Below are 27,491 nucleotides of genomic sequence, written 5' to 3'. Positions count from 1 at the left end.
TGCTGCTGATTTAGAAGCTCTAGAAGTTATTTCTCTTTTTCCTGTTTTGGATCTACCTCTAGAGTATTTTTGACATAATTCAGCTATTTCATCAAATGGTATATATGAAATATCTCATTTACCCATTACATTGAGAATATCAAGATATTCATCTGTTATTTCTTTAATAAAAATTGTTCTAATGGTATCTGGATTGAGAGAATGTTGTTTGGATTTTTGCAGGTTATACAAAAATCGTTACAATTACTCCTCCAAACTCTCATCTTCTTGTTGAGACATTCGAAAAAAATCTTTTTTTGAATCTCTAGGCCTGCAATAGGCTTGATATTTCTTCAAAAAAAAAATCTTCATTTCTTCCCAAGAAGTGATAGAATGTTCTCGCAATCCCATAAACCATTTGAAGGCAGTTGCTTTAAGATTAGCAGGAAAAGATGAAGTTTATGAGTATCATCAATATAACCATAAGTTCTACATGAGATTTCGCATTCGAACATTAAGGAATCAGGATCTTTAGATGACATTCCATGAAAATTTGGTAAAACTGAAGGAGGAATATTCTTCATTTTTACTTCTTCTCCTAGAATTATCTTTCTGCTTCTCTCTTGCCTCTTCTTATCTTTGTCTTTGTCATTCTTTATGTTGTCTTTCATATTGAAGCCTTTGTTCAGGAGTGAGGATGGTAGATCCTTGCCCTTCTTCTGTCATATCTTTTTTAGTAATTTCAACTATTTCAATAGCAATTTGAGATTCAACTTATTGTTTGTTTTCAAAAATAGGTTACTCTATTTGTTCAAGAATGGGTTGATCAATTTGTTATCTTGTCTCTTTTTGTTTTCTTATGGAAGATGTTCCTTCTTATACTTGTTTTTTCTTCACTTCATAAGCTAACAAAGTTTGTCTTTCGACAAGATTTAACCTTTGTCCTGAAACTTGTTTTTCCTCTAATTGTTCCAAAGTTGGTCTTCCAGCAATTGGTGTAGTTATTTCTAATGGAGGTAGTCCTGCTTTGGTGAAGGGTAACACCCGCACATACCCACAGTGTGCAAGAATTTGCATAAACTCATTGTCCCAAGTATTTAACTTTGCAATAGAGTCAAATCTTCATTAACCATACATGGTTAAGACCCTTTTGCCATAGTTCCTTTGTTATCAGAACCAATCATCCTGCCTAGACCTCCTATCAGGACTATATCAACTCTCGAGCTTTTGTATAAGACTTTGATTAAAGTCTTTCCTCTAAATCCTTCTATCGGGAACGTGAAACCCTTCAGAACCTTTATATCACCCCTTAACCGCATACATAACCATTAAAGGCCTCATCATGCTATTTCCTATTAAAACCCATTTACAAAGGAAATACACACATAAACATACCTTTCACCCTTTTACATGGACTCTGCACAGTTCCCAAGGTTAAACCTCATCGCAATCGGCATTTGCTCCTATCACGACACACCACATATATGGTTGCATCACCCCTCCGACTCTGATATTCAACTATCGGAACCTTTAAATCATACTTAGTGTTAAAACCTTCGACACAACCCTTATACAAAATACAAGGAATACTCTGCTCCAACCTATATAAGACCGGACTTCAAATTTCTTAATCCCGCATTCATAACTATCGTCGGGTCCACTCCCCAAAATGCCGACACCTCCGATCACCGATTATCGCATATCGGTGATATCGCTGTCGGCATATCGCTACACTCCATTCCATTTTCATTGTCATTTAGCTTTTCCGAAATGCGATTGCTATTTCGATCATGACCGTTGATCTGATCCCGATCCAAAGATCCACGATCAATTGACAGTCGCTCGCCGATTTCAATGCCTCCGCCAATCTGCCGATGCGATACCACCTAGATCGTTGATCTCACAGATCTAATAGCTCCTGAGTGATTAACACTTCACTTCTCCACTCGTCCCTTTACTTAGTTTTTACACCATTTCAAGGGTTTCTGCGAGTCTTTTGGGTTCTTCAGAAGTTCTTCCTCCTTCGTTGTTCTGTTGCGCCACTATGATCTGAGCTTAACTCCGCATGCTCTTTAATCAATGTCTTCTTAAATCCTTCAGATGGACTCAATGTTCCATTTTGATTTCTCTTAATCGTTCCTCTCTTGCATAGTTATTCAGAACTCCGCCTTCCACTGTTCAGCTTCTCTGAGCTTAACTCTTAAGCGTATCCTCACTTCGCCATTCCTCCAAAGCTTCCTCTGTCTCTTCACTTGGATTCAAAATCAATTGTGATTCCTCTGAATCACTCCATCCCTTTGTGTCCTTCAGAATTTTGTCTGCAACCTGTTGCAGAGCCTACGAATTCACTGTAAATCATTCATGAAATGCTTCTTCGGCATACTGACACAATCAGGAAATAAAATCTCCATATATTAATATAAACAGCAAATTACATAGCTGAGACTCTAAGTCTCACACAGGCCAGTTCTTCAATGTTGCGGCCTATCCCTTTTGTCTCTACCCTTAGGCTTACATATATTCTATATGTCCCTCTCTATCTATTAATTGAACGCGCAGGTTCACTATTTATAAGAATACATTGGATCAAATCACTGAAGGGATCCGATCAATACTTTCCTTGAATCACTCAACTGAAGCCCTAAAGCTCGCTACAGAATACATATGTGGTAGATTATAATTAATAAGTCTTCGAGAGACTTATCCATTCCATCTTTTTCTCCATTTTAAAATAGAAAAGTCCCCTTATTCAGCTCAATGGTCCACGTCTATTCTCCATTTAATGCCTAAAAACTCTCTCTCACTCCTAGAATCATGAACTGTTCTAAGAGTCCTAATTGACTTTAGGCTCTTTTGTTATTATTGCCACTCATGTCCTCATTTATTCGAGGGTACTTACAATTTCCTCTCACATATCTAATTAAATCACTTAAAGGCCTAGATATTACATTAATTTGAGACTTAGGAAAACTATTTCCTAAAAATACATGACCCCTCTATGTCTACTTAATTACAATGATTTTCCTTGGCTGAATGCTCCTGCATCATGCTTCTACCAATGGTTTAGTTGTTGGGGGGTCTTGCTTAATGTATCTACCATTTTCATCTCTATATCCAGGCATAAAGAAACATAACTAATTTATTTTTTTTATTTTTTTTTTATTTTTTAGCTTTAGCTAAGTATGCTTCCCCGGCAATGGCGCCAAAATGTTTGGTCAATTTATTATGCAAATTAACACAAGTATTTAATTATCAATTTGGATTTGTAAGCTTACAAGCATGTCCAAAGTATAAGGATTTTAGTTGCAGTCAATTTTAGAAGATGAAATATAAAGATTGATGGAAGTGCATATTACAAATATAAAATCTAACTTAATAGTTTCAGATTCAATATATAGTAAATGAGGAAAGAGGCTCCTAACTAAGGAGATCCAAGTTGTCCTTTCCTAAAATATTACTTTCATGAAGAAAAACAAAAATTAACTAATTAGCAATAGTTTATGATGCATAAAATGTAGAGAGAAGTGGCTCCTAAATAAGGAGGTCTAGAATGCCCTTCCTTACAATATTATTCCATCATTATTATTATTGCATTGAAACTAGAATTCAGAAATAACTCAACAAGGAAATGAGAATAAATTTCAATTATAGCTCATAATCAAATAGAAGGAGAATTTAACTTGAATTATTGTTTGTCCCTTAATATGTGGATTAGAATTAAGTCAATATTCATTCAACAATCATAATAAATCTTCATACATCTAAAGAAATCTGAAGCAAAAAGAACTAGTTTATAAAAATTATGCTAAATTAACCATGAAGTGCACTTAGCTTGGTGTGGGGGCCCTCCACCCTTGCCTTGCACACTTGAAGAGATCTCAGCTACAGAAAACTCAGTTACTTCACTCAAGCATGAACATAAAATGAAACGAAATAGGTTCTTCAATTAACTTCCAGTCTTCAAAGAGTCTCAAAATCAAATTACATCAAATTCTACATGCATAAGTCTTTAATAGTCTTGGCTTAAATAGAGAAAAAAACAATAAAAATTTGACTAAAATGTCTCTAACAGTCATATCTATCCTAATCCCATCTATCTTGGTTGAATCCATCCATTCGGTTTCACAAAATTTGGAAAATCCCAAAAAATACTAAATTTGGCTTATTTCCTAGGAATTTTCAAAACAGCAGGTCGTGTTTGACCAAAGTTGACTGGGCCTGTTTTAGCTTGGTTTGACCGAACCAATAGGTACACATCCATCCTTGGTTCCCAATCTTTCCATATCTATTCTCATCTCGTGCCCTAGTGTCCTGCAAGTATGACTTCAATGGAGCCATTAAGGGAATTTTTAGTTTTGACCAAAAATACACTAAAAACCCAATTTTTGCAAAAATATCTAAAATTGAAAAACATAATTTATATACCTAGATATGCATAAATTGGTCAAAATAAGGTGTATATGGATGGTATATGGTTGAAAATTATGGAAATTAGGTGTATTTTAATAAGCAAAATTTGATATAAAATGAGGGCCAACACTTGGGTATATCGTTAATCACTTGCACATTTCCTTCCTCAGTTGTGTAAGTAACAAAATTTTCTAAACAATTTATTGCATAAAAATTTTTCTCCAACAAATCCATTCATATTAGCAATTCATATGAACCTAAAGGAAGTATATTCAAATTTAATTCAGTTTTATAGCCAATTAATTATAGAATACGTTGTTTTACCTAACTTGTTACTTTTCATTTTGTGCCTATATCTAATTGAACTAACCACGAATTTTTAAATTTCTAAGTATTCAATTTGCATTTTTCCACAACTTGTAGACTGGCATAACTAAGACTAGCTCTTGGATCTACTAGAACAGATACAAGATGGTGTAGTATAATACCTTCAATTTCGATCATGGTTGACTAATGTTTTGCTTGTCTATATTCTATAATAGCATTGATTCTCAGTATATTACTGTGGTTGCCTCATGCATAACTTGCAATGCTTGAACTGATCTAGTATTATGTGGACAATTCTGCAACAGATGGGCTTCTCCATAGCCCCAACATTTTAAAGGCTCTCTTTCTCTTCCACCATTCATCCCTTCATTGTTAATGTCAATTTGTTTAGAACCAGTTTGGGATTGGGAAGGTTATGGTTGGTTATTCTAGTTGACCCTTTTCCATTGATGGTCTCTTACAAAATCTTCATAATGGAGGATTTTGGATTCTTGAATCTAGGTAATGCCCTACTTAATCTTATCATGCAAATTTTACTAATGTTTAAATTACCTTAAATATTGACTTATAATTATCAAGAAATATTGGTACATACCTACATTGGTGAAACTGTAATTTTATTACTGATATAAATTTTGTTATTATTCAATTCCCAACTTACCTCCTCAAATTTAAATTTTGATAGGATATGGTTTCCTTCCATTTATTCTAATTTAAATATCCACATCCCCAAAATGTCCTCTCAAATTTACTTGGGAGAAGACATGGTCCTCTCCAATTAATTACCAAATTATATATTCATATCTCATCCCCAAAATGTCTTATCAAATTTACTTGGGATATATACCAACCAAAATGTTTTTGGAAAGTTATAACTTCGAAGGTACTATGACTGAGAAGACATGGTCCTCTCCAATTAATTACCCAATTTTATATTCATATCACATCCCCAAATGTCCTCTCATGTTTACTTGGGAGAAGAGAAATCAAATGTAAGGATGAGGGAGTAGTTATGACATTAATGAGAGGTGGTTGAGGTGGAGAGGAGAAGGGGGAGCATAAAAGGGGAAGGATGAGGGAAGGAGGGGGGATCCTTGGCTTGATTTTGGTATTGGTTTGGTTGTGGTTTTGGAGGATTTGTTTTGAGAGTAAGGTGGGGAAGAGAGAAGGGGAGAAGGAGAGTATTGTTTATCTTGGACACACTACATCTAGTTGGACTTGGGCTCGAAGGACTAGAGAACATGTGGAGATTTCCTGGGCTAGGAAATACTTCCTAGTTGGCCGGGAGGTAAATCCAATCGGTAGTCAAGAGGAGCATCCCAGCAGGATCAAGAGCTTAGGGGCATCTCAACCAGGCTATCAAAACAGGTATTCCTCTACTTATAGATTACTCATGTAAGTGATTGAAATGAAATGCTCACTATTTAATTGTAGGAAATAAATTTTAATGGTAAGTTATCATTGACTAAATGTTTAGTTAGAAATAAATTATTTCTCATTTTATTGCATTTTGAAATTGAGAATTTTAGTTTTGTAGAGGACCATAGGGTGGAGCCTCACACGTGGTATCAGAGCCAAGTTTTAAAATCTGGACCCAAAACCCACTAGACCCAAATCTCCGCTAAAAGAGTTTATAACCCTCAAAGTTACTTGTAAGCATTCTATTATAAAATTATATGGAACTAATTTCATTTAAGACTAAATTAATGATTTTTTTATTCTACCAGCAATTTAGACCTTCTTTTATCACTGCCATGTGTGTCCTTAACTGCATCGCCCCTTCCAACACTGCCATGCTAAGACCCATAAGCGCCAAGCTCAGGTGCACTCCATACGACCCTACCGATCCAAGTGGGCTCTGAACAAATTGCGAAAATTCAGCCGCTTGTGACAGCAAAGATGGATTGAATGACGATACCAAGGCAGCATTAACAGACATAAAAAGCAAGTGATCCAACCCAAGAAAGTTTTGGTTCTGACCAGCCAAAACAGCATTAAAATGCCTAACTGAACTCGGAAGCACAACCCTGATTAAAAGGAAATGTGCTACCAAGAACACGGTGTACTTCCACGGCCGATCCGAGAATCGAAACCGCACCACGGGTCAGAGCAAGGTCATTGGGGTTTAGAGAGCCGGTAACAGGGGTATGCATGTTCCTTTGCTTGCTACCTTCTGCTGCCCACTTGCATTTCATGGCATGACCTTCTACAGTTTTGTTCAGCTCCTCCAAAGCCTTCTTAGCACCCTTAACAGTCTTGTAAATGAAAGTGCAAAGCCTCTAGACATTCCTGTCAGTTTATCAAACCCTAAGGGCCCTTCCTCGATTACGTCGTAATTCAAAAAAAGAAGTTCAACAACTTCTCCGCCGGCATATCGGCTGGAACATTGCTCACATAGATTTTCCGCTAGTGGTCTTGGTGGGAGGGTGCACTGGCACTGGGCCAACGAAACCATCTGGAAAGCAGTCATCCTATTATCAATTTTCTTGCTAGGCTCCTTCAGGGATTTCTGAGCGCCTTCCATGTGTTTAAAGGTCACAAATTTGTAACCCTTGGATTTCCCAGTTCCCTTGTCCATGATGACAGTGCATTCTTCCAGCTCACTGTATTGGGAGAAAATGAACTTTAAAGCCTCTGACGTAGTGTCCCAGCAAAGACCGCGGACAAAGATTTTTCTGTGCGCCAGATCCTTGTTGACATTTTTTCAAATATTTTCTACAAGTTGAGAGTCTTTCTTGGCGTTCTCAGAAATGATGTCCATCAACTGCTCTTTGCTGAGAGGCTCCAATATCTTCTTTATGTATTCTTCGTCTTCCTTGACTTTGGCTTCGGTGCTACAATCGGCTTCAGAGTACTACCATGACTTTCTGCAAGCTTCTGTAATGACCCAATTACTCGTAGAAGTGTCTCTGAACAGACATAAATAATGTCATACATGCCTGGTTCTAGCTCATCCAAAGAGGAGAATCAACTTCACTGCAGTACCATCAACGCCATGACTATTTAAGGAAAACATTTATGCAACTGACTTTGTCTAATATGCCTTATCTTGATCAATGGTTTCAAGTATCCAGTTGTGCTCAAATGTATCAAATGCACGATTCTCCAACCGAAGAATTTGCTTGTGATAATTGCGTAGAGTTCTTCTATGCCTGACGCTTATATATGTTATTCCCGTAGCTGCAATTTATTTGTACAAACGAAATTCATTAGCTTCAGCTAGCACGCTTGTAGACTCATCCAACAAAGCAAGTTCTGGTTGTGCAAGTAGCAACCGAGCAAATGTGATTCGTTGTTGTTCACCCAGCTAAAGTACGCATCACCAGTCAGCGTTGGAATCCAAACCATTGCAGCGTGTGATTAGATGATCAAGACATACAGCCTTCAATACCCCAACAAGCTCATCTTCATTTGGCATAGGTTTAAGTTCACATCGTGTGTTTGTCAATCTCGAACTTTTCAATGAAAATGGTAGAGAATATGATTCTGACACGGCAATAAGATCTTCAATCCACGTAGGATAAAGCAGCTGCTGGTGCAGTGTTCCTAAAACCATATAAGGCATTGGAGGAAGGAAAAATATTTCCCTATAACTTCCTTTTGTTCCATCTACGAGTTGGTGTTCTTTGTCTTATGTACGATAGTTTGTTCCATTCACTAGGCCATAATTGTTAATTGCTCCTTGTAAAATAGATCTATCAGATCCTTTATTCCTCTGTTTTATAAGGAATCTAATAGTGCCTTTACGAGAACACCATATACCAGCAATAGCTCTCAACAGTGATGTTTTTCCACTTCCACTTGGACCCATTATCAGTAAGTGATCTCCTTTAGTGACCACTAATGACAAGTCTTCAGTAAGAGTCACGGTGTATTGTGGTGTTTGTAATGTTAAATGTTCAATTTCCAAAAGTTTTGGACATTTTTCAAAAGTATCTACTCCATTACATTCTAAAGTCGTTCCATAAAACTGATCAACCTTCAAGAATCTTTGGTTTGGATTATTCTATCAATAGACTATTTCTTTGATCCAAAATATCACTAAACTCACCTAACCAATCAATGACAGCTGAGAAAGCATTGATAGCCTGAAATTGGTATACAATTAGTGAGAAGTCCCCCAAGACATGATTGAAAGCGAAGTAAGACTGATTGATCACTCCAAATTCGATTTTGCCAGAGAAATACATGGGATCCACAATAGTTGCAGGTAAAGTTTGAATTAGGTATCGATATCCGCTGGTGAAGAAGTCCAAGTTCTGTGATGAAATCAATAATTGAGTTAAATTCTCAAAAGCTTGTTTGAAGCACTGGAGAAGCAGCTGCATATCATTCTCTTCACCTCCATAGAAAGCAATTGACTCTGCATTTTCTCGGATGCGCACTAGCCCATAACAAAAATCTGCCTCTTTTTTTCCTTGCATGAAGTTTAGGTTTACAAGTCCCTTTCCTACAAGGACATTGATGGTTCTTTCCCCGTGTGAATAAACAATGAGCACCACAAATAAAGGTGGATAAATTCCAAACAGTATGTTGCTGAATGATATCAAGTCTACTGTTGCCGTAAACAATGTTAATGCAAATGAAAGAGAAGTCCCAATGAAATAATTGAGGTCATCAACAATCCTCTGATCTGGGTTATCCATGATTGATTGTGATTGGGCCTTCCAAAAAGTTTGGATCTCAAAATAGCTGCCCAAATAGTATCTTGACATCCATTCCTGCCATCTCAGTCCAAGCATTTCCCTTCCATAATCTCTCAGTACAAAGACCTACAAGGGTGCAGCAATTTGCTTACTGGAACTCCTCCAGCAAAAGCTCCGAGGTAATACAGAAGTTGTTTTGTGAACTGTTCCTGATCTTTTCTTGCAAGGGAATTATAAAAATAACGCCCAAGAAAATTGAATCCCACACTGATTCCTCTAGTGGCTAGGGTGAGAGCAAATACACCAGCGAGTTGTAATCTAGCCTGAACTTAATCCCCTGAGGTTCAATATGGAATGAAAACCTTCCAACACCTATTGATAAGCAATGATGGGCTCAACATTCTCCGCCTCCACAAACATTTGCCTCAACATTCTCCGCTTCAACAAGAAATGCACCAAAACATAAACTGGATGGATGCTTTGAGTTGGTTTCCACTCATTTGGCTGAACCCCAAAATCTCTTAAAAGTTGAATAATCCTCTCCTGATCTGCATGATTGAAAATGCATCTAGTAATCCATTCAATTACAGGTTCCATCAAGCGGACAAGACTTCGTCATTTTTGGTACCTAGATTGCCTGAAAGAACCCTTGGAAATAGTGTGATATAATCACTAAGTCCTGTGATGAGAAAACCATTTTTCATAAGGAATCAATGCTTGTGCACAATGAGCCAAGTACAATTGTTCAAATGCAGAGGCTAAGGGATCTGCTAACCCTCTAATCATCAAACTCAATCATTGGCAAACATTCAATGGATTCTCATCCAAAAATGTCGAGAACGGAAAATAGCCACTTCCAAGTATATTCGAGGAAGTAGTTCTCGAATAGAACCAATCTTGTAAAACCAATTTCTACACATTTCTTTAGCCTCACGCCGAACATCGATGTATGTGAATCCCTCAGGTAAAATTCGTATGATATTTCCCTCATCAGCAAATTTTGCCTTTCTCTTGATACGCTTCTTGAAAAGAGTGGAAACAAATTGAAAAATATGGACATTGTATGTGCTGAGCACAGGCACAATCCTAGAGACAGTGAAGGAAGTGAGAATGAAGATGGCAGTAAAGATGGTGCAAATGAGGACTTCTTATGAAAGGTTATGAATGGAGAGTAAAAACAAGTAAAACAATGCTCCAAATTAGATCATCACTCTAGCAATAAGGATACCAGTGTTCTATCCCAAGATTATAAGAAATTGAGATCCATGAATGAGGATGAAGGGGATGATGTATTCCTGACCAAAAGAGGCCAATTGAATATGGGGACACTGAAGCTACAAGTTGGCAACAAGAATTTTGAAAAAAAAAAAAAGGAAACTTAAGATCAATATCAATAAGCCTGTTGGCCAGCGTTTTGTCTCTGATCAGGAAGAACAAACCATAGGTACATGTTTATTTCTTTATAACAGAAACTGGAGAATTTATATTATAAAGGGTTGCAGCATCATTGATCAGCGAAGTGTACATAGAGATAGCTTTTATGAATTTCCAAGAAAACTAAATAGACATAATATGCCAAAAACAGAGTTTTTAAGTACCTTCGCAGTTATAGCTTTCCAAAAATATTTTGGTTGTTATATATCCTATAAAAAAAAAAGGAAAAAAAGAAGAAGGACGTTTAATATTATTATTGAATGACAAATCCATATTGATAAATGAACAACTCAATTACTCACAAAAAATTAACTACAAAGACATTGACTGAATTGAATTAGGCTTTAGTGTGGTCTTAGAATCGTGATAGCGCTAAAGCAAAGTCATCATTGTATTTTCTCTTTGGCCACTTTCATCTTTTTGTTAAAATGTATTATATATACTCTTCCAATTTCTACAACAGCAGCATCGCATTCAACTGTAAATATCTTTTCAATGTTCACCTCCTCTTGAGTTTGAGGCAACCCCAAAACAGAGTCCATGGTAACATCAGCCCATGGTTTATTCAACACAGGCAAAGGCTTATGCAAAATAGTGCTTTACTATCCTCTTCAATTTAACAAATCTTGCGAGCAACAATAAGTTACTCACATCTCTCATTGTGGCCAATGAGACCTTTAACTCACTTAACTGAATGCTTTATTTTGCTGAAAACTTCCTCTCAACCCACTTGAATCCAATTTTTGGATCAATTTCTCTCTCATTGATCTAGCCATAATACATAATTCTTTATCTTTAGACAAAAATCCATCCACCACCAAATATTCTCCAAAAGTGCTTCTAGTTGTTCCTCTTCAATTACATTAAGCCCATGGTTCAATTTGCATAGTTATAATTAAATGGCAGCCCTACTTAAAGTTTCCATAGCAACATTGCATTGCTTATTATATGTTGAATAACAAAAGTGACAATCTGAAATAATGGGAACCAATTACCATGTCCATGTTATAATTTTTCTCGGGAATTTATATACCGTAGTGCTTGATGATCTGGGAAAAACAAATTCTTTACATAGGAAATAATGCTGCCAATATAAGGTTTTTGAATGACAGCATATATTTCTTTACCAGAAGTGTTATATTTTCTTTTGGCATCAATTTTGTTAAAATGTGCTACAAGCCTACATGTCCCAATCTGACTCAATAACTAATCCAATTGCTACAGAAGAAGCATCACAGAACATCAAATGGCTATAAGTGGGGATATACACCATTTAAGTCCAATATTGTATATCCCAACCTATACATCATTTAATGCATTGCTGCATGGGCCATATTGTTTTCCCTTTTTGGGTAGCTAAATATCTTTTTCTAGTGTTACTTCATCTAAATGTTGACATTTGGTGCAATTTGTTAAGGCTGCAACTATGTCAGAAATGTTTAATAAACCTCTCCTAAATATTTACTACCAAAAGAACTTCTAAAACCACCTCACCAAAGGAAGTCACTAATAAAGGCAAGTCATGAAAGCCAAACAAGAGGAGGAAATTAAAATTTGATCCAATTCTTTTGTTCAAATCATTTATGTTCTAAGAACAACTTCTTTTAACTAAGGTTGTCTAGCCTTTTCACTAGCTAGGTGGTCTGCCATAGTTGTTCATTGCAAGATTCTTACCAAAACAGGCATGCAAGCTATGCCCATTACATGTTACATTAAAATGTATCAGTTGGTAGATTTTCTTCCCACTTAAACTGCATTTTGGGAGATTGTTCCTAAGCTAAATGCTTGCAGTCTTATTGAATTGTTGAAATAAAAACAACGTTACAATTTGTATTTTTTTTTTTTTTTTTTGTTATCACAACATAAAAACATATTGTTATAAGCTCTAGAATGTTCAAAAAGGATAACTAGAAGTATAGACTATTTAGTTTTGCTATTGGTGATCATCATTCATCATCAGAGTAAACTAGATAATGTCAAATTCTAGATCTAAGTAATAGGAACCAAATGTGGATTGTTGTCATTTTTTACCATGGTTATTTTTTATCCGACCAACCTTTGGCTGACCTTGCAGCCATTACAAGTGTTCAAAGGGATTTATTGAACCTTCCCTAGAACTTTTATAAATTATACTCATTTCAAAATGACCAATGCAATGAATATTTTCAACGAAAACCCTCTTTTGCAAACTGTTTTGGAATTGTACTTTCTTTCCAGAACGTGTTAGGGTAATATGCAATATCCTTTAGAGAGCTTAAACATTTTTTTTGGATGGTTTAATTGGGCAGTACTACCTGTGGAAGTATTCAAGTTTTATTGTGCAAGCATTATACAAATAATGATAGAGATGACTGCTAATATCTTTTGGAGAAGTCTTACTAATGTTTCTTTTCTCAAGCACAGAGATACAAAAGCTAGCGAATATATGTTTATCTATTTATTCTGAGTGAAGGAGACTAGTAACATAAGTAATCCATATTTTAATTTATAGGTATGGGAAGATTATTTAGTTGCATTTGCAACAAAATATTGTCAGTGGTTTTGAAATGTCGTTTATATGAGGTCTTTATAGTAAAGATTGGAATTTTTTTTGAGTACCCATGTTTTATACCAGCTAGTATGTATTTATCAATTTTTATACATTGAAGAAGATGAGTAATATAAGCAATCTATATTTTGTTTTGTAAAGGTGGGAAGATTATTTAGGTGCATGTCCAACTTGAAGTTTTTAAACATTGTCAGTAGTTTTGAAATGTTGTTTCTATGAGGCCTTACAAATAAAATTTGGTTTTTTTCATTTTTCCCCTTTTCTGTCTATGAACTGGTAAATGCATAGATTTTGTTTACTTATCAAATGAAACTTCTTAACTCTGATTTACTTTCTAGAACAGGCCATTCAATTATGGCCTTGATCTTCTTGGATCCATGCTTAGGGTATCTACTGAAATTGAATTTCAAAGTACTAAAGGTTCATCTTTTCTTTGCAAGACTCACTCTTTTCAAGATTGATTATGATTTTTTTATACAAGTGCTCTAAATATTAATTCATGTTTATCCTAATAATTATTATTATGAAATTGGACAACAACAAAAAAAATCAATGTGTAGTATAAGTACCTAGTTTATTGTTCTTATAAATGTACTGGGGGTGTTTATCAACACAAACAACGTGAGCAATTATTCATACAAACCCTTCTTGGTTTTGAATCTCGTATTTCACTCATCTCCTTCTCGAATTCAGATTCAGTAATATCCACTCCTCGGATTTTGATCTCTTTCGAGTACAAAGCAAGGACATAAACTAAAAACAAGAGACCATGATCAGGGCTAAATTACATTGACCTTTAACACAATCTAATTATGCTTTTTGAGAAGCTATAAGAGATTAAAAATGCATGAGTTCGAATGTATGATATTCTCGTCACCTTAAGGACTAACATAAATAAGTAAACAGAATATAGGTTTGATAAATATGCAGTGGTCTTTACTGCTCTAGATATCATGGTTTATAATTTTGGTGAGCATTGATTAGAGATTAATATGCATCAGTTTAAATGTCAAGTATTTTCATTGCTTAGAACACTGATATAAGTATGTGTATTGAAACCTATGGATCATAAAAATTATTAGCATGAATGGTATGAGCACTTAAAAGTTTTACAAAATGCACATATGTTTTCTGCTTGGACTTGGTTGCCTATTTTTGGTTGATGTAACAGTCCGAAGAGCGGTTGGTAGGTGTGTGCAACTGTTTTATTTTGTTTACAACTTTAGTTTGGACAATGTGGTTGTCAAGTAAGCATATTTTGGCCAGATGAGGCAACTCACACATGTTGTCATCCATGGAAAATCTGAAATTAATCGTGGCATTCTAAGTTCTAATTCATGGTTATAAATATGCAAAGAATGGCCATGACTGTAAATGAGTGCTATAATTATATATTGGGCCTATTACTAGTTCAGATTCCTTCTACTAATTATTTCTTTTCTTATAAAGAAATCGTCCTTTCTCTCAACTTGAAGGCAAGAGTGAGGTTGTTAGTACCAGGCCAGCCTACAGAGTCATCGACTGTACATGTCTTGCCAATAACATTGGCATCTGATTTCCCCAAGACCTCTATTCATCACGCTATCATGCATGGTTAAATAAATGGTGAAACAATTTGAATGGTTTAATATTGAAATTTAAATGTAACACATAGTTAGGCGCTTGGGCAGTGATATGACCATAAATTCTATTTGGAATACAAACATCGTAAGCATAAAGTGATAGAGTACAGAAGCAAGTAATAAAATACTTAAAAGATGGATGATGCAAAATATTCGTTAAGTACAAATTTAGGATGACTTGAATTCCATACTGCTTAGAGAGGTTGAAGGAAGTGTCAAACATAAAAGACATTGTAACATAGGGTTTGATAGTTCAGGCATCACTTGGTGGACCAAGTTAAGATACAATGGGACAAGTCTAACCCAAGATCTGATACTCGAGAGGATGCAAAGAATATATGTTGCAATTACCTCTCACTTTTGACCATTTATGATGTCCATTTTGAATGAGATAGCTACATATGCTAAGGCTTTATTTTGCAATTCCATGTTATTTATTTATGAACGCTATGTAATATTGATGCATTTAGTTGGACAGGTGAAACTACTTATGTAAATCATTAGATGGATTAAGTATTGATGATTGAAATTTTCGATGTATGACCTAATGTACAACTTACTTGGTTATGATTTATCTAGTACATGACTTATCAGAGTTATTGTTGTTTCACGTATGGCTTAAGTGGATATGAATTATCTCTTGAATGACTTAGTGAAATTATGATTTATCTAATGTAAGATTTATTTCCAGTATGAACTACAAAATTGATACGTGGATACTAGACTTAATAATATGATGTTTAAAATCATGTATCTATATCTATTTTGTTGTTATATATATGCATGGATGAGAATTAATTCACAAATTGGAAAGAATTATATGATAACCAAGATCTACTCTTCCATTGGGGAAGGTCGAGACATCCAATAAGGAAAGGTATGATGTACATTGTTCTATTACATTTAGTATCCACTTGATATGCACTCTTATGACATGGGTAAAATGTAAATGACAGGTGGCAAGACTACCTGAGTGGATTATTCGATGACAAGTATCCAACCAGCATTGTAGTGTGGTCCATATTAGGGTGTTGACCCTAATTGTGAGGAGGGGTGGAGGTATTTCCCACCGTTTAACCTCCAAACCTGGAATCGTGGGAGGGCAGTGGTGGACACGCTCCCCTAAATGTGTGATGACGAATTCTAGTTGCCTACTGAGGAAGTTAAGTTGATATAGTCGACGCTTCCGCCATATTGGTTTTATCAGTGGTTAGATTGATATAGTCGATGCCACCGTATATAGCAGCAGAGGATGGATAGGGTGGGAACAGAAGTAGGTCAGGAAGGATAGGAGGATATAGATCAGTTGGAGACTCTTGATGGGACGTGATGTCATTTTTTGACTTATCAAATTTTACTACTATAACTCTCTCTCTATTTTGTTATGCCTTATTGCCAAACTGCTTCGAACTCCTTGTATCTTTTACACTCTAACTTCGGGACGAAGTTTTCTGAAGGAGGAGTGTATGTAATGCCCTACTTAATCTTATCATGCAAATTTTACTAGTGTTTAAATTACCTTAAAATATTGACTTATAATTATCAAGAAATATTGGTACATACCTACATTGGTGAAACTGTAATTTTATCACTGATATAATTTTGTTATTATTCAATTCCCAACTTACCTCCTCAAATTTAAATTTTGATAGGATATGGTTTCCTTCCATTTATTCCAATTTAAATATCCACATCCCCAAAATGTCCTCTCGAATTTACTTGGGAGAATACATGGTCCTCTCCAATTAATTACCAAATTATATATTCATATCTCATCCCCAAAATGTCCTCTCAAATTTACTTGGGATATATACCAACCAAAATGTTTTTGGAAAGCTATAACCGTGAAGGTACTATAACTGAGAAGACATGGTCCTCTCCATTTAATTACCCAATTTTATATTTATATCACATCCCCAAATGTCCTCTCATGTTTACTTGGGAGAAGAGAAGTCAAATGTAAGGATGAGGGAGTAATTATGACATTAATGAGAGGTGGTTGAGGTGGAAAGGAGAAGGGGGAGCATAAAAGGGGAAGGATGAGGGAAGGAGGGGGATCCTTGGCTTGATTTTGGTATTGGTTTGGTTGTGTTTTTGGAGGATTTGTTTTGAAAGTAAGGTGGGAAAGAGAGAAGGGAGAGAAGGAGAGTATTGTTTATCTTGGACACACTACGTCTGGTTGGACTTGAGTTCGGAGGGCTAGGGAACCTGTGGAGGTTTCCTGGGCTAGGAAATACTTCCTAGTTGGTTGGGAGGTAAATCCAGTCGGTAGTCAAGAAGAGCATCCCCGCAGGATCAGGAGCTCAGGGGCATCACAACCAGGCTATCAGAACAGGTATGCCTCTACTTATAGATTACTCATGTAAGTGATTGAAATGAAATACTCACTATTTAATTGTAGGAAATAAATTTTAATGGTAAGTTATCATTGACTAAATGTTTATTTAGAAATAAATTATTTCTTGTTTTATTGCATTTTGAAATTGAGAATTTTAGTTCTGTAGAGGACCACAAGGTGGAGCCTCACAATCCACTTCCAAAATATTTTTTCTCTTTGTTAGACCAGGATTTTGAACCTGCTTTCTTTTTTTTTAACTGCTAATAATAAATCTTTTCTTTTCTTACAGCTTTGTCCATGGTATTTGGATTGTAAAATTCAATCCTTTCTTTGTATGAGAGTGGAAGACAGTTCAAAAATCATTGCACTTTTTCTTTTTCCTCCTTGATGTAGGGGACATATTTTAACAAGTTTGCAAATTTTGCTACAAACTCATATATACTTAGTTGTCCCAGCCTCAATCATGAAATTCTTTAGCTCGATCATCGTAATATATTTTGGTTAGATATTTTTCCTTGAACTATTTCTTAAATTATTCCCAGGTGATTGTTTTTTCATCAATCTTATGCATTGATTTTTCTTCCTCCCACCATAATGCAGCATTTCCTTGTAATTGATATACTACAAGTTTGGCCTTTAGATTGCTAGAATATTTGTATACTTGAAAATATTTAGTAATGTTTAACAACCAAGCTTTTGCACCTTCTTCTTTCTCTCCATCAAAGGTAGGAGGTCTTATCTTTTTGAACTCTCCCTAAAGTTTGTTTTCTTTTTCTTTCTGGATTCTGTGGGTTTTGGAGATATTTTTTCAAAATATTCTTCACTGCCATATTTTTTCATTTTCATGTTCAGACTTATCAATTTCATTCTCAGTAGTTTTTCACTTTAAAGGGTCTTCTCTTCCCCCTTCTACCTATATATCTAGAGGTTTATGTATTAATTTTTCAGTCAATTCTTTTATGATATTTTCCTTCTCTTCACTTGATTTCAACAAGTGTTCATGATTGGCCCTGAAGTTGACTGACTCTTATCTCAAATCTCTTACAATTTTCATAAACTGGATTGTTGGAGGTGCATTTTACCCTCCCAACTCAACCCAAATCTAAACTCCTTCACCAAGAGATTGGGTAGAGGGTTTTTCCATATTTCACTCTCTTTCTACTTACTATTGTACCTTATTACACCAAAAAAATCAACATTAGTTTTCTTAAGCATAATATTTTCTAAAAAATACTTTTTGTTGTGGTTTGACCCTTAGGCCTACTTTTTGAACCTACAACTCTGATACCACATGTAATGCCCTCAATTTCATACAAAAAAAACTTTTAATTTACACTCTATTTGTTCAACAAGTTTATACCAATTTGGAATATGATACAAAAAGAACGATGGCTTGAAACAAATTTCAATTTACTAGAAATATATGAAGATTCTTCAACAAAAAACTCTTTTGAATCTTCATTGAAAAATCATTATGATTCTTCTAGTAATGAAACTTTAGAAGATTCAAATGGTAATAATTCAGATACTCTAGAAGAAAGCAAAGTTTCTATTCATATAAATCGTATTTTTAACAAAAATGGTAATAATTCAAATCCACAATCTAGTCAACATGAAATGCCAAAGTGGGATGAACAACTCTGGATGAAATGAACAAAATATGCACACAGAGTGAATTTTGGGTAGAGAAAAAATTGTCTTAGTAACAAATGATTTTACTTGGCCATCAACTTTCAAAGAGGTGGTAAAACATGAAGAATGGAAAAAAGTGATGGTTGATTAATATAATTCAATAATTGAAAATGGTATTTGGAAACTTGTTGATTTTCCTCCAAATTCCAAACCCATCAGATCCAAATGGGTTTACAAAATTAAGTATAAACCAGATGGAATGATTGAAAAATATAAAGAAAGACGTGTAGCTAAGGGTTTTGCATAGCAAGAAGGGATTGACTACAAAGAAAAATTTTCACCTATATAAAAATAGAACACAATCATAATGGCAATTTCTTTGACAACTCAAAAAGGATGGAACTCACATCAAATGGATGTCAAAAGTGCCTTCCTAAATGGATATTTGTAGGAAGAAGTCTGTATGACTCAAACTCTTGGTTTTGAACTTGAAGGATAGGAACATAAGGTTTAAAAAATAATGAAGGCATTGTATGGATTGAAACAAGCTCCCAGAGCTCGATATGCTAAAATGGATGATTACCATCGCAAAGTGGGTTTGCAAAGAAATGAATCAAATGATACTTCATATGTGTATCAATAGAGTGAAAATATGGTATTATTGGTATTTTATGTGGATGACTTGATCATTACTAAGAATAATGATTATCGTATTTTCCACTTGAAATAGGAATTACAAGTTGGTTTCAAGATGACAGATCTAGGATTATTGCTTTACTATCTTCGAGTTGAAGTATTCCAACATTCACATACTATTTTCATTAGTCAATGTAAATATGCATCTGAACCATTGAAAATATTTATCATGGCACCATGCAAGTCCATTCCCTCCCTAATGGAGAAAAATTTAACTTTCAAAATTTGAAGGGGTGGAATTGGTAGACAGCACTTATTACAAGAAGTTGATTGACAACTTGATCTATTGGACCAGTCATCTAGATTTATCATATGAAATCAGTATTCTCTCAATAGTTATGCAAGAATTTAGGGAACACCACTAGAATGTGTTCCTTTGGTTCATGCATAAATATCGAGAGAATACCCAATTTTTCTTAGATATATCCAAGGTACAAAAGATTATGGTTTTCTATACAAAAAAAAAAATAAGAATTTTGTACTTGTTGGATATTCAAATGTATATTTTTGTTGGAAATATTGATGATAGGGCATCAATATAAGGATATTTGATGAATATGGAATGAACAAAAGTTTCTTGGAGTTGTAAGAAGTAGACTATGATGGAAAATTCTTCAATAGATGCAGAATATATTTCAACATGGGAAGCATTAAGTGAGATTGTCTAGTTGTACAAGTTTTACAGGACTTACTTCTTTATAAAGAGAATTTTCCAAATCACTTTTTTTGCCAAACTCTAAAAATGGTTTTATCCTTAGCCATAGCATCTACTTCTTCATAAAATGAATGGAATACTTCATGTGCTACATTTTTATTATCCCATTTGACTTTCTTTGAAACATCATTAGGTGCAGTTTATTTTCTCAAGTTAATCTGATAAATTCCTTTACTTTTTAGTACATCCTACATTTGAAATTCCCATGAGAGTTTGTTTGAACTAGTAAGCAAAATATATTTTGGACTAAATATATTTGGTAATATGGTTTAAAAATAAAAAATGGATTATCTAAATGGAAAACTGTCAAAAAAATTACAATTTTAAAAAGAATGGCACTAAAAATAATTTCAAGATGTTAAAATTATGTCATTCTTAAAAAAGATCAAATATAAGCAAAGTGCCACATGGTAAGTAGAGCTTGGTCCATGCATTGATTGTGCAAATTGAAACTCTTGAGTTAAAAAAAAATTATCTTCCGTCGAAAAAAATTATCTTCCTTCTCTCACTTTTCTTACACAAATAAGTGAAAATTACTTTTACATTGAAGTTGTTTTATAAAATAAAATTGCATGTAAAAAGTAACTTAAAAAACATATAAAAGTTACATTATAGCCATTCACTTTGATAATTTAAGTGAAAATAATTTTAGGATAAAATTATGTGAACCCTTTCAAAAAGTAACTTAAAAAGAAGGGTTTTTCTCTCTTTTCCTCAAAGTTTGTGCCTACTCCAAAAACACTTTTTTCCCCACAACAAACTTCACAATTTTCCTCAAGTGTGTGCTTACTCCAAAAACATTTTTTTTCTACTAAAAGCTTCAATACAACCACACATAAAAACAAGCAATATTTTAACAAAAACAAATTTAAAAGGTAACAATATCAAGGTTATATTTCGATTAGTTTGCCTCAAAAATACAAGTTTCCCTATGTTTCTAATTTGTTAAGGTCATATAAAGCACATAGCAAAAAGGATATGTAGAAAAGAAAATGGTTTATCTTCATTTTGAGCTTGTACTACTTATATATACTTATATATAAAAGTTGTGTTGGATCCAAGATGTTAATTAGAAGATTAATTAGGGAAATCAATGTAAATGTGAAATGTAATGAAAGTGAAATGACAGGAAATGAAATTAAAATGTTATGAAAATTGCATGTTATTTGTGGGAAAGTTAGTTGTAGATATTTTTAGTAAAATATCATAATATTCCCCACCAACTCCTAAGGTTAGGGGTTTTTGTATTGGGAGTTGAGTGAGAGTTGGAGTCATCAGTCTTGTGTGTAAGAGAGTTGTATAGGGTTTTGGGGGATTGTGTGAGAAAAGGGTGGAGGTTGGGCAGCCTCCCTGCACTGGAAAGGAGGGTTGCATATCTTGTTGTAAATTCTTGTTTGTTTTAATGTGAATCTAGATGCATTGTTTTTTGTTCATTTGCAACCATTTTTGTGTAATGTGAAGCAGTTTGTTGTCTATTTTGGTGTTTTTAATTGTGGCAATATGTATTTCTATGTGCAGTTGTGTAGCAGTTCTTTTCTTTTCAACTGGTTGTAGTAATATTTCTTTTTGGATTAGTTCATTGTCCCTTTATTTATAGCAATCTATTTGCAGCAGTGTGATGTGGATGGTTGGTTTAACTTACTATTGTTTCTAGTTTGTTATTTGCGTATTTTTGTGTTAAAATTTTTGCGGTTATCTTTGTTTTGTCTTTGTTTTGTTGGCTCTCCTTGCCAGAGGGAAAGAAAAGGTGTCCAACAAATTTTACTAGTCTGGAACAACTTGGTTCCCCTCTCCATCTAGGTGGAAATAGCGGTGGAAAGAATCCCAAGTAAACGAATCTATGGTTGGAAGGGGGTTGTGGGCCTCGTCATCTTGCAACTTGCAGGACGCAGCATCATTGGTTTCTTGGCTCAATACTTTATGGGTTCATGGTGGTTTCTCACATCTCACATCTAGGCAAGCACCAGCGTCGTGTAGCAAGGGTGTTTTTCTATTATGGCCTTCTTCGTGTGAAATCTTGTCCATTTCCATTTTTTAAGCCCTCTCAAGAACGTCCTTGGCTTACCTCCCATGTTCTGACATGGCTCCAATCTTCCAAAAGACCATTTTTGGGTATCGTAGGGTGACTCATGGAGTAGAACCCATGACCAAGTACAGGTGCATTTGATTTGTTGAGAATATCCTGGAAGGTTTTGGTAGAAGAGAGCTCATGGTAGTCCTCTCATTGGCAATTATATACCATTCATATATAGGGAAAGACATTGTACTCAAATACTTGGTTAAGAGAACATAAAATATTAAGCACCATGCACTAAGCCAATCATTGGTTCATTGTTTTTTCATCTTTTCCATTAAAATCACTTTATTATCATCCAAGGGACAAGATGAAAAGGCAATGAGCCAATGATTGGCTTAGTGCATGGTGCTTAATATTTTCCCCAGAGAACACCCTCACAATGTAGATTTTTTATGTAGATTCAATAGCTCATATGATATACTAAAACACAAGACAAGAATCTACTCTAATTTTCTCAGTGGAAACCAAAAATGATCGATGAAAACAATAAGCAGAAAGAGGAATAATATCAATCGCACATAACACAATATTTCTCCGAGGAAATCCACTGCTCAAAACCTTGACTATCTATATTGCAAACCAAAATATCTAAGAAGAAAATACAATGCTTGTTCACACTAGAACAATTCCTGCACAAATATTATCTAACTCTCTACCTCACAAGCCAGATCAAGCCAACACTTAGCCAAATCTGATGTCTGCCAAGCCCCTACTTCCTTGTGAAACTCCTGAGAGAATTAGCCCATATTTAATTGGGAAATCCTTCCTCCATAATTGCGTAATCCAAACATAGGTCCTCAATTGATTTCATGCACCATCAGTACAACTTGGAAAATTATACAACTAATAGTACATTGTCCCTGCACTCTAATCTCAACTGAGTCTTCCTCTGAACTGACACGCATGAGTTATTTATGAGTGAATCTTTAGTTAACTGGTGTGGTACTGGGGATGCACTAGTGCACTACTCCACTACTAGACCTCCACTAGTTCCTCCAACAATTAGAACTAGTTTAACTGACTATAACTCAGTTAGACTGAGCTATATAATTACAACTCAAAAGAAATCAACCTAGGCCCCTAAAATTTAGGTATCACTCTACATGAATCTAGATAGACTTCCAACTCAAATTTCCTAAGTCAATTAAATCAATTTAACTTAATTACCTATTACAAGTCGCTATGAGAATAGAATTACAATTTTAATTCGTAATTTAATTCTAGGACAAATTAAATTGGAATTTATTGTTGCTATTTTTAACAATGCCTTTGTCAAGATATCTGCATCCTGCTCCTTTGTGGGAATGTACTCCAACAACATAATCCTCATCTGCACACAATCTCAAAGAAGATGATACTAGATATCAATATGCTTGGGCCGATCATGAAAAACTAGATTTTCAGAGAGTTTGATACAACTCTGATGGTCACAGTAAATCACGCTTGGATCCTTCTGCTGACCAAACAAACCAACCTGAATCTTCCTCATCTAGATGGCCTCATAAGTTGCTTGACTAGCAACCATGTACTTTGCCTCTGATGAACTCAATGCAACTAGTCTTTGTTTCTTTTTGTACCAAGAAATAGTTGTTGACCCAATACTGAAGATCCCTCCTAATGTGCTCTTCCTATCGAATGGACTCCCTGCCCAAGCTGCATCAGTGAAGCTTTGAATCTTCACTCCCTATGTCCATCTGTACCATAAATCATACTGAGCAGTGCCTCTGAGGTATCTCAACACATGCTTGGTCGCCTTCCAATACAACTTGGTCAGCCTAACCATCGCTTGACTAAGTTGTTTAACTACATAGCACATGTTTGGTCGCATGTTCACCAAATACATGAGTGAACCAAAAAGCTTCCTGTAAATGGTAGCTTCCACTACTTCACTAAAAGTAGCATCCTCCTTGCTCCAGTTACCTGCTAGAAGAGTCTCCATGGGTTTACTGCTCTCCATGTGGAACCTTTTTAGTATCTCGCTGGCATACTTTCCCTGAGAGACAAAAAGTTCCCCATCACCTTGCCATACTTCCATTCCCAGAAAGTAGTGCATGAGCCCCAAGTCCTTCATTTCAAACTCTCTTGCAAGATCCTCTTTGCAAGACTTGATTAGCTTATCATCACCTGTCATAATCAAATCATCAACATATAAAACAATAATCAAAAATTTACCTTCAACCAAAATATGGTAAAGGTTCACATCTGCTTCACTTTTGGTGAAGCCTAACCCGATGAAGTATTTATCAATCCTAGTGTACCAAGCACAGGGTGCTTGTTTCAGCCCATACAATGCTCGCTTGAGTTGGCACACATGTGACTCTTGGTGAAAGGTCTCAAAACCTTCAGGCTTCTCAATATATACCTCTTCCTCAATCATGCCATTAAGGAAGGTTGTCTTTACATCCATCTGATGTATCTTCAAACCCATCTGCGCTGACAGTGCCAAAATGGATCTGATTGATAAGTACCTCGCAATAGGATCAAAGGTCTCATTGTAATCAATCCCCTCTACCTGAGAAAATCCTAGGACCACAAACTTGGCCTTATGTTTCACCACTGACTTGTCTGTTGGTCTTGGGACCACATCCCAAACATTATTCCTAACAGTGGAGTCATACTCCTCAACCATGGCATCAACCCAAACCAGTTGTTGCACTGCCTCCTCAAAAGAAGATGGATTTGTCTCAACACATCCTCTCATAAGAGCCATGTATCTAATGTACCTCTTAGGTGACCTCCTTTGCCTACGCTATGATGTGGGTTCTCCCACATTCTCTCTCGCATCATGCAATAACCTGTTATACTCTGTAGTGCACTTTCTCCCATCTCTAGAAGACTCTGCCTAAGTGCATGCCTCCACTCATGGGTCCTCTGCATGTGGTTGCTCCACATCAATCTGAGGTTCCTCGTTAGGAGCTACAATCTCCTCACCGCATGTATTTGAAGCCCACTCTCAAGGGAACATCTCATGGCCTTATCTTCATCAAATTTTACATCCCTACAAACCATTGTCACCCTATTGGTCGATAGGTACACCCGATAGTTGTGAGGTGTATCAGTGTACCCCACAAATACCCCCAACTCTAATGTCGTCTCAAAATTCTTTCGTGCATCTTTGATCACATGGCAATATATCGATGATCTAAAAATCTTGAAGTGACCCACATCTGGTCTCTTCCATGAGAAATCCTCCTCTGGTGTACTCATCCCAAGAATTCGATCAGGGCTTCTGTTCTGCAAATAAACAGTTGCACGCCTCGGCCCAAAAGTGTAGTGGTAGGCCCTGACCATGCAACATCGCCCATGTTTCCCCTACAATTCTTCTATTCTTCATTTCATCCACCCCATTCTATTGTGGGTTATGAGGTGTGGTAAACTCTCATTGAATGCCTTCTTCCGCACATAAGTTTTTAAACTCATTCGACACATACTCTCCACCGTTATCACTCCTCAGAGATTTAACCTTCTTGTCAGTATATTTCTTGAGCAATTCTTTAAATTCACAAAACTTTGCAAAAGTATGATCTTTCTTATGCATGAAAAAGATCCAGCATTCACGAGAAAATTCATCAACAAATATAATATAATACATGTGCTTGGCTGTGGATTTTGCCGAGAACAATCCACACACATCTGAATGGACTTGATTGAGGATCGCCTATACTCGATTGTCTTTTTCATGAAAGGAAGATTTGCTGATTTTTCCCAAAGTACACCCTTTGCATGTGTCAACTTGCTCTAGTGTACCTTTGGGAAGACCGGTAGAAATTTGTTGCATGATTTTCAAAGTGCCATGATGCAAGTGACCCAATTTCCTGTGCCACAACTCACCGATGTCTCGGCTCTGCACCTTCTCTGCTTTCGTGCTCAAGGCAGCACAATCTTCTACCTCCAACTTGTAGAGATTCTTCACCTGAATCCCTATCCTCTTTACATGTCCCGTGGCTATGTGACGAAGGAACGCCTTTCCCTTACTAAAGATCACATCGTAGCCTCTATCCTCCAACATGGCAATAGATACCAAGTTCTTCTTCAAACCAGGAACATACATAACATCTCGCAAAGTGAGGGGAGCACCTGACTCCCTCTGAAAGGTAATTGTACCAAGCCCGGTAGCACTATACCTCTCGTCATCACCCATCTCGATATGCATCTGGAGATCCTTCTCCTCCAAGTTACTGAAGAGCTCCTTTTTACCAGTCATGTGGAAAGAAGCTCCATTGTCTAGGTACCATACACTACCCATCATTGATGACACCATACATGCGATGAGGGTAAATTCCAATTCGAATTGTGAGGCAAGATCCTCACCTACTGCTCATCCTGAGGGCTTCTTCTTGGACTTCTTGAGCCGACAATTTGTAGAAAAATATCCCAACTTGTGACAATGAAATAAATTGACTTTCAACATGTCCTCATTCTTTCCTCCATGACAAGAATCCAATTTGGAATGGGACGCCTTCCCTTTCCCTTTCTTTTCCTTACCTGCTAAGGCACAATTTTCCTCATTAGCAGTATTTAATGAGGATTTGTCTCTGGTGTTCCTCTGAATCTCTTCCTGTACCAAATCCGACCACAGTCGTTCCCAATCTAGAAGCTTCTCCCTTCATTTGACAGAGTCCTAATAACTATGCCAACTCTTGGGAAGTATAATAAGCGTTAGGCTCACCATATCGTCATCGGCAATAGTAATCCTGAAACTTCCAAGCTCATCACGACAATGAGTGAAATTGGTCAAGTATTTCGGAATAGAGTCGCCCTTCTCCATATTGATCTTTTTGAGTTTGTCCTTCAATGTCAACTTCCTATGGTCACTATTATTCTGAAACAGGTTCGTCAAGGCCTTCCACATTGAGTATGGAGTTTCCTTTCTGTGGAGACTCGAGACAATGTGATCTCTAACTCCCTCAAGGATAATCTTCCTTGCCTTTTCCACACACTTTACCCATTCAGTTATATCTTTAACATCCAATGTTGGAGGCTTAGGAATGTCTTGATCAATGAATTCCTTGAGGCCATTTTCTTTCATCACTGCTTCCATCTTGTCCTTCCAGTATATGTAATTTG

The 27,491-nt window shown here is 35.9% G+C and overlaps 2 pseudogenes; both read right to left on the bottom strand.

Moving 5' to 3' along the window:
• Positions 1-6,436: 6,436 nt before the first annotated feature.
• On the bottom strand, positions 6,437-7,713 carry LOC149158963 (UBP1-associated protein 2C-like; annotated as a pseudogene).
• Positions 7,714-7,750: 37 nt separating this feature from the next.
• On the bottom strand, positions 7,751-27,192 carry LOC149158962 (ABC transporter D family member 2, chloroplastic-like; annotated as a pseudogene).
• Between the last annotated feature and the right edge of the window lie 299 nt (positions 27,193-27,491).

Source organism: Pinus tabuliformis, chromosome 5_2, assembly GCF_031772625.1.
Source record: "Pinus tabuliformis cultivar Carrire ecotype Pingquan chromosome 5_2, CPIR1, whole genome shotgun sequence".
Taxonomy (NCBI): Eukaryota; Viridiplantae; Streptophyta; class Pinopsida; order Pinales; family Pinaceae; genus Pinus; species Pinus tabuliformis.
This window is presented reverse-complemented; position numbering and strand designations above follow the sequence as displayed.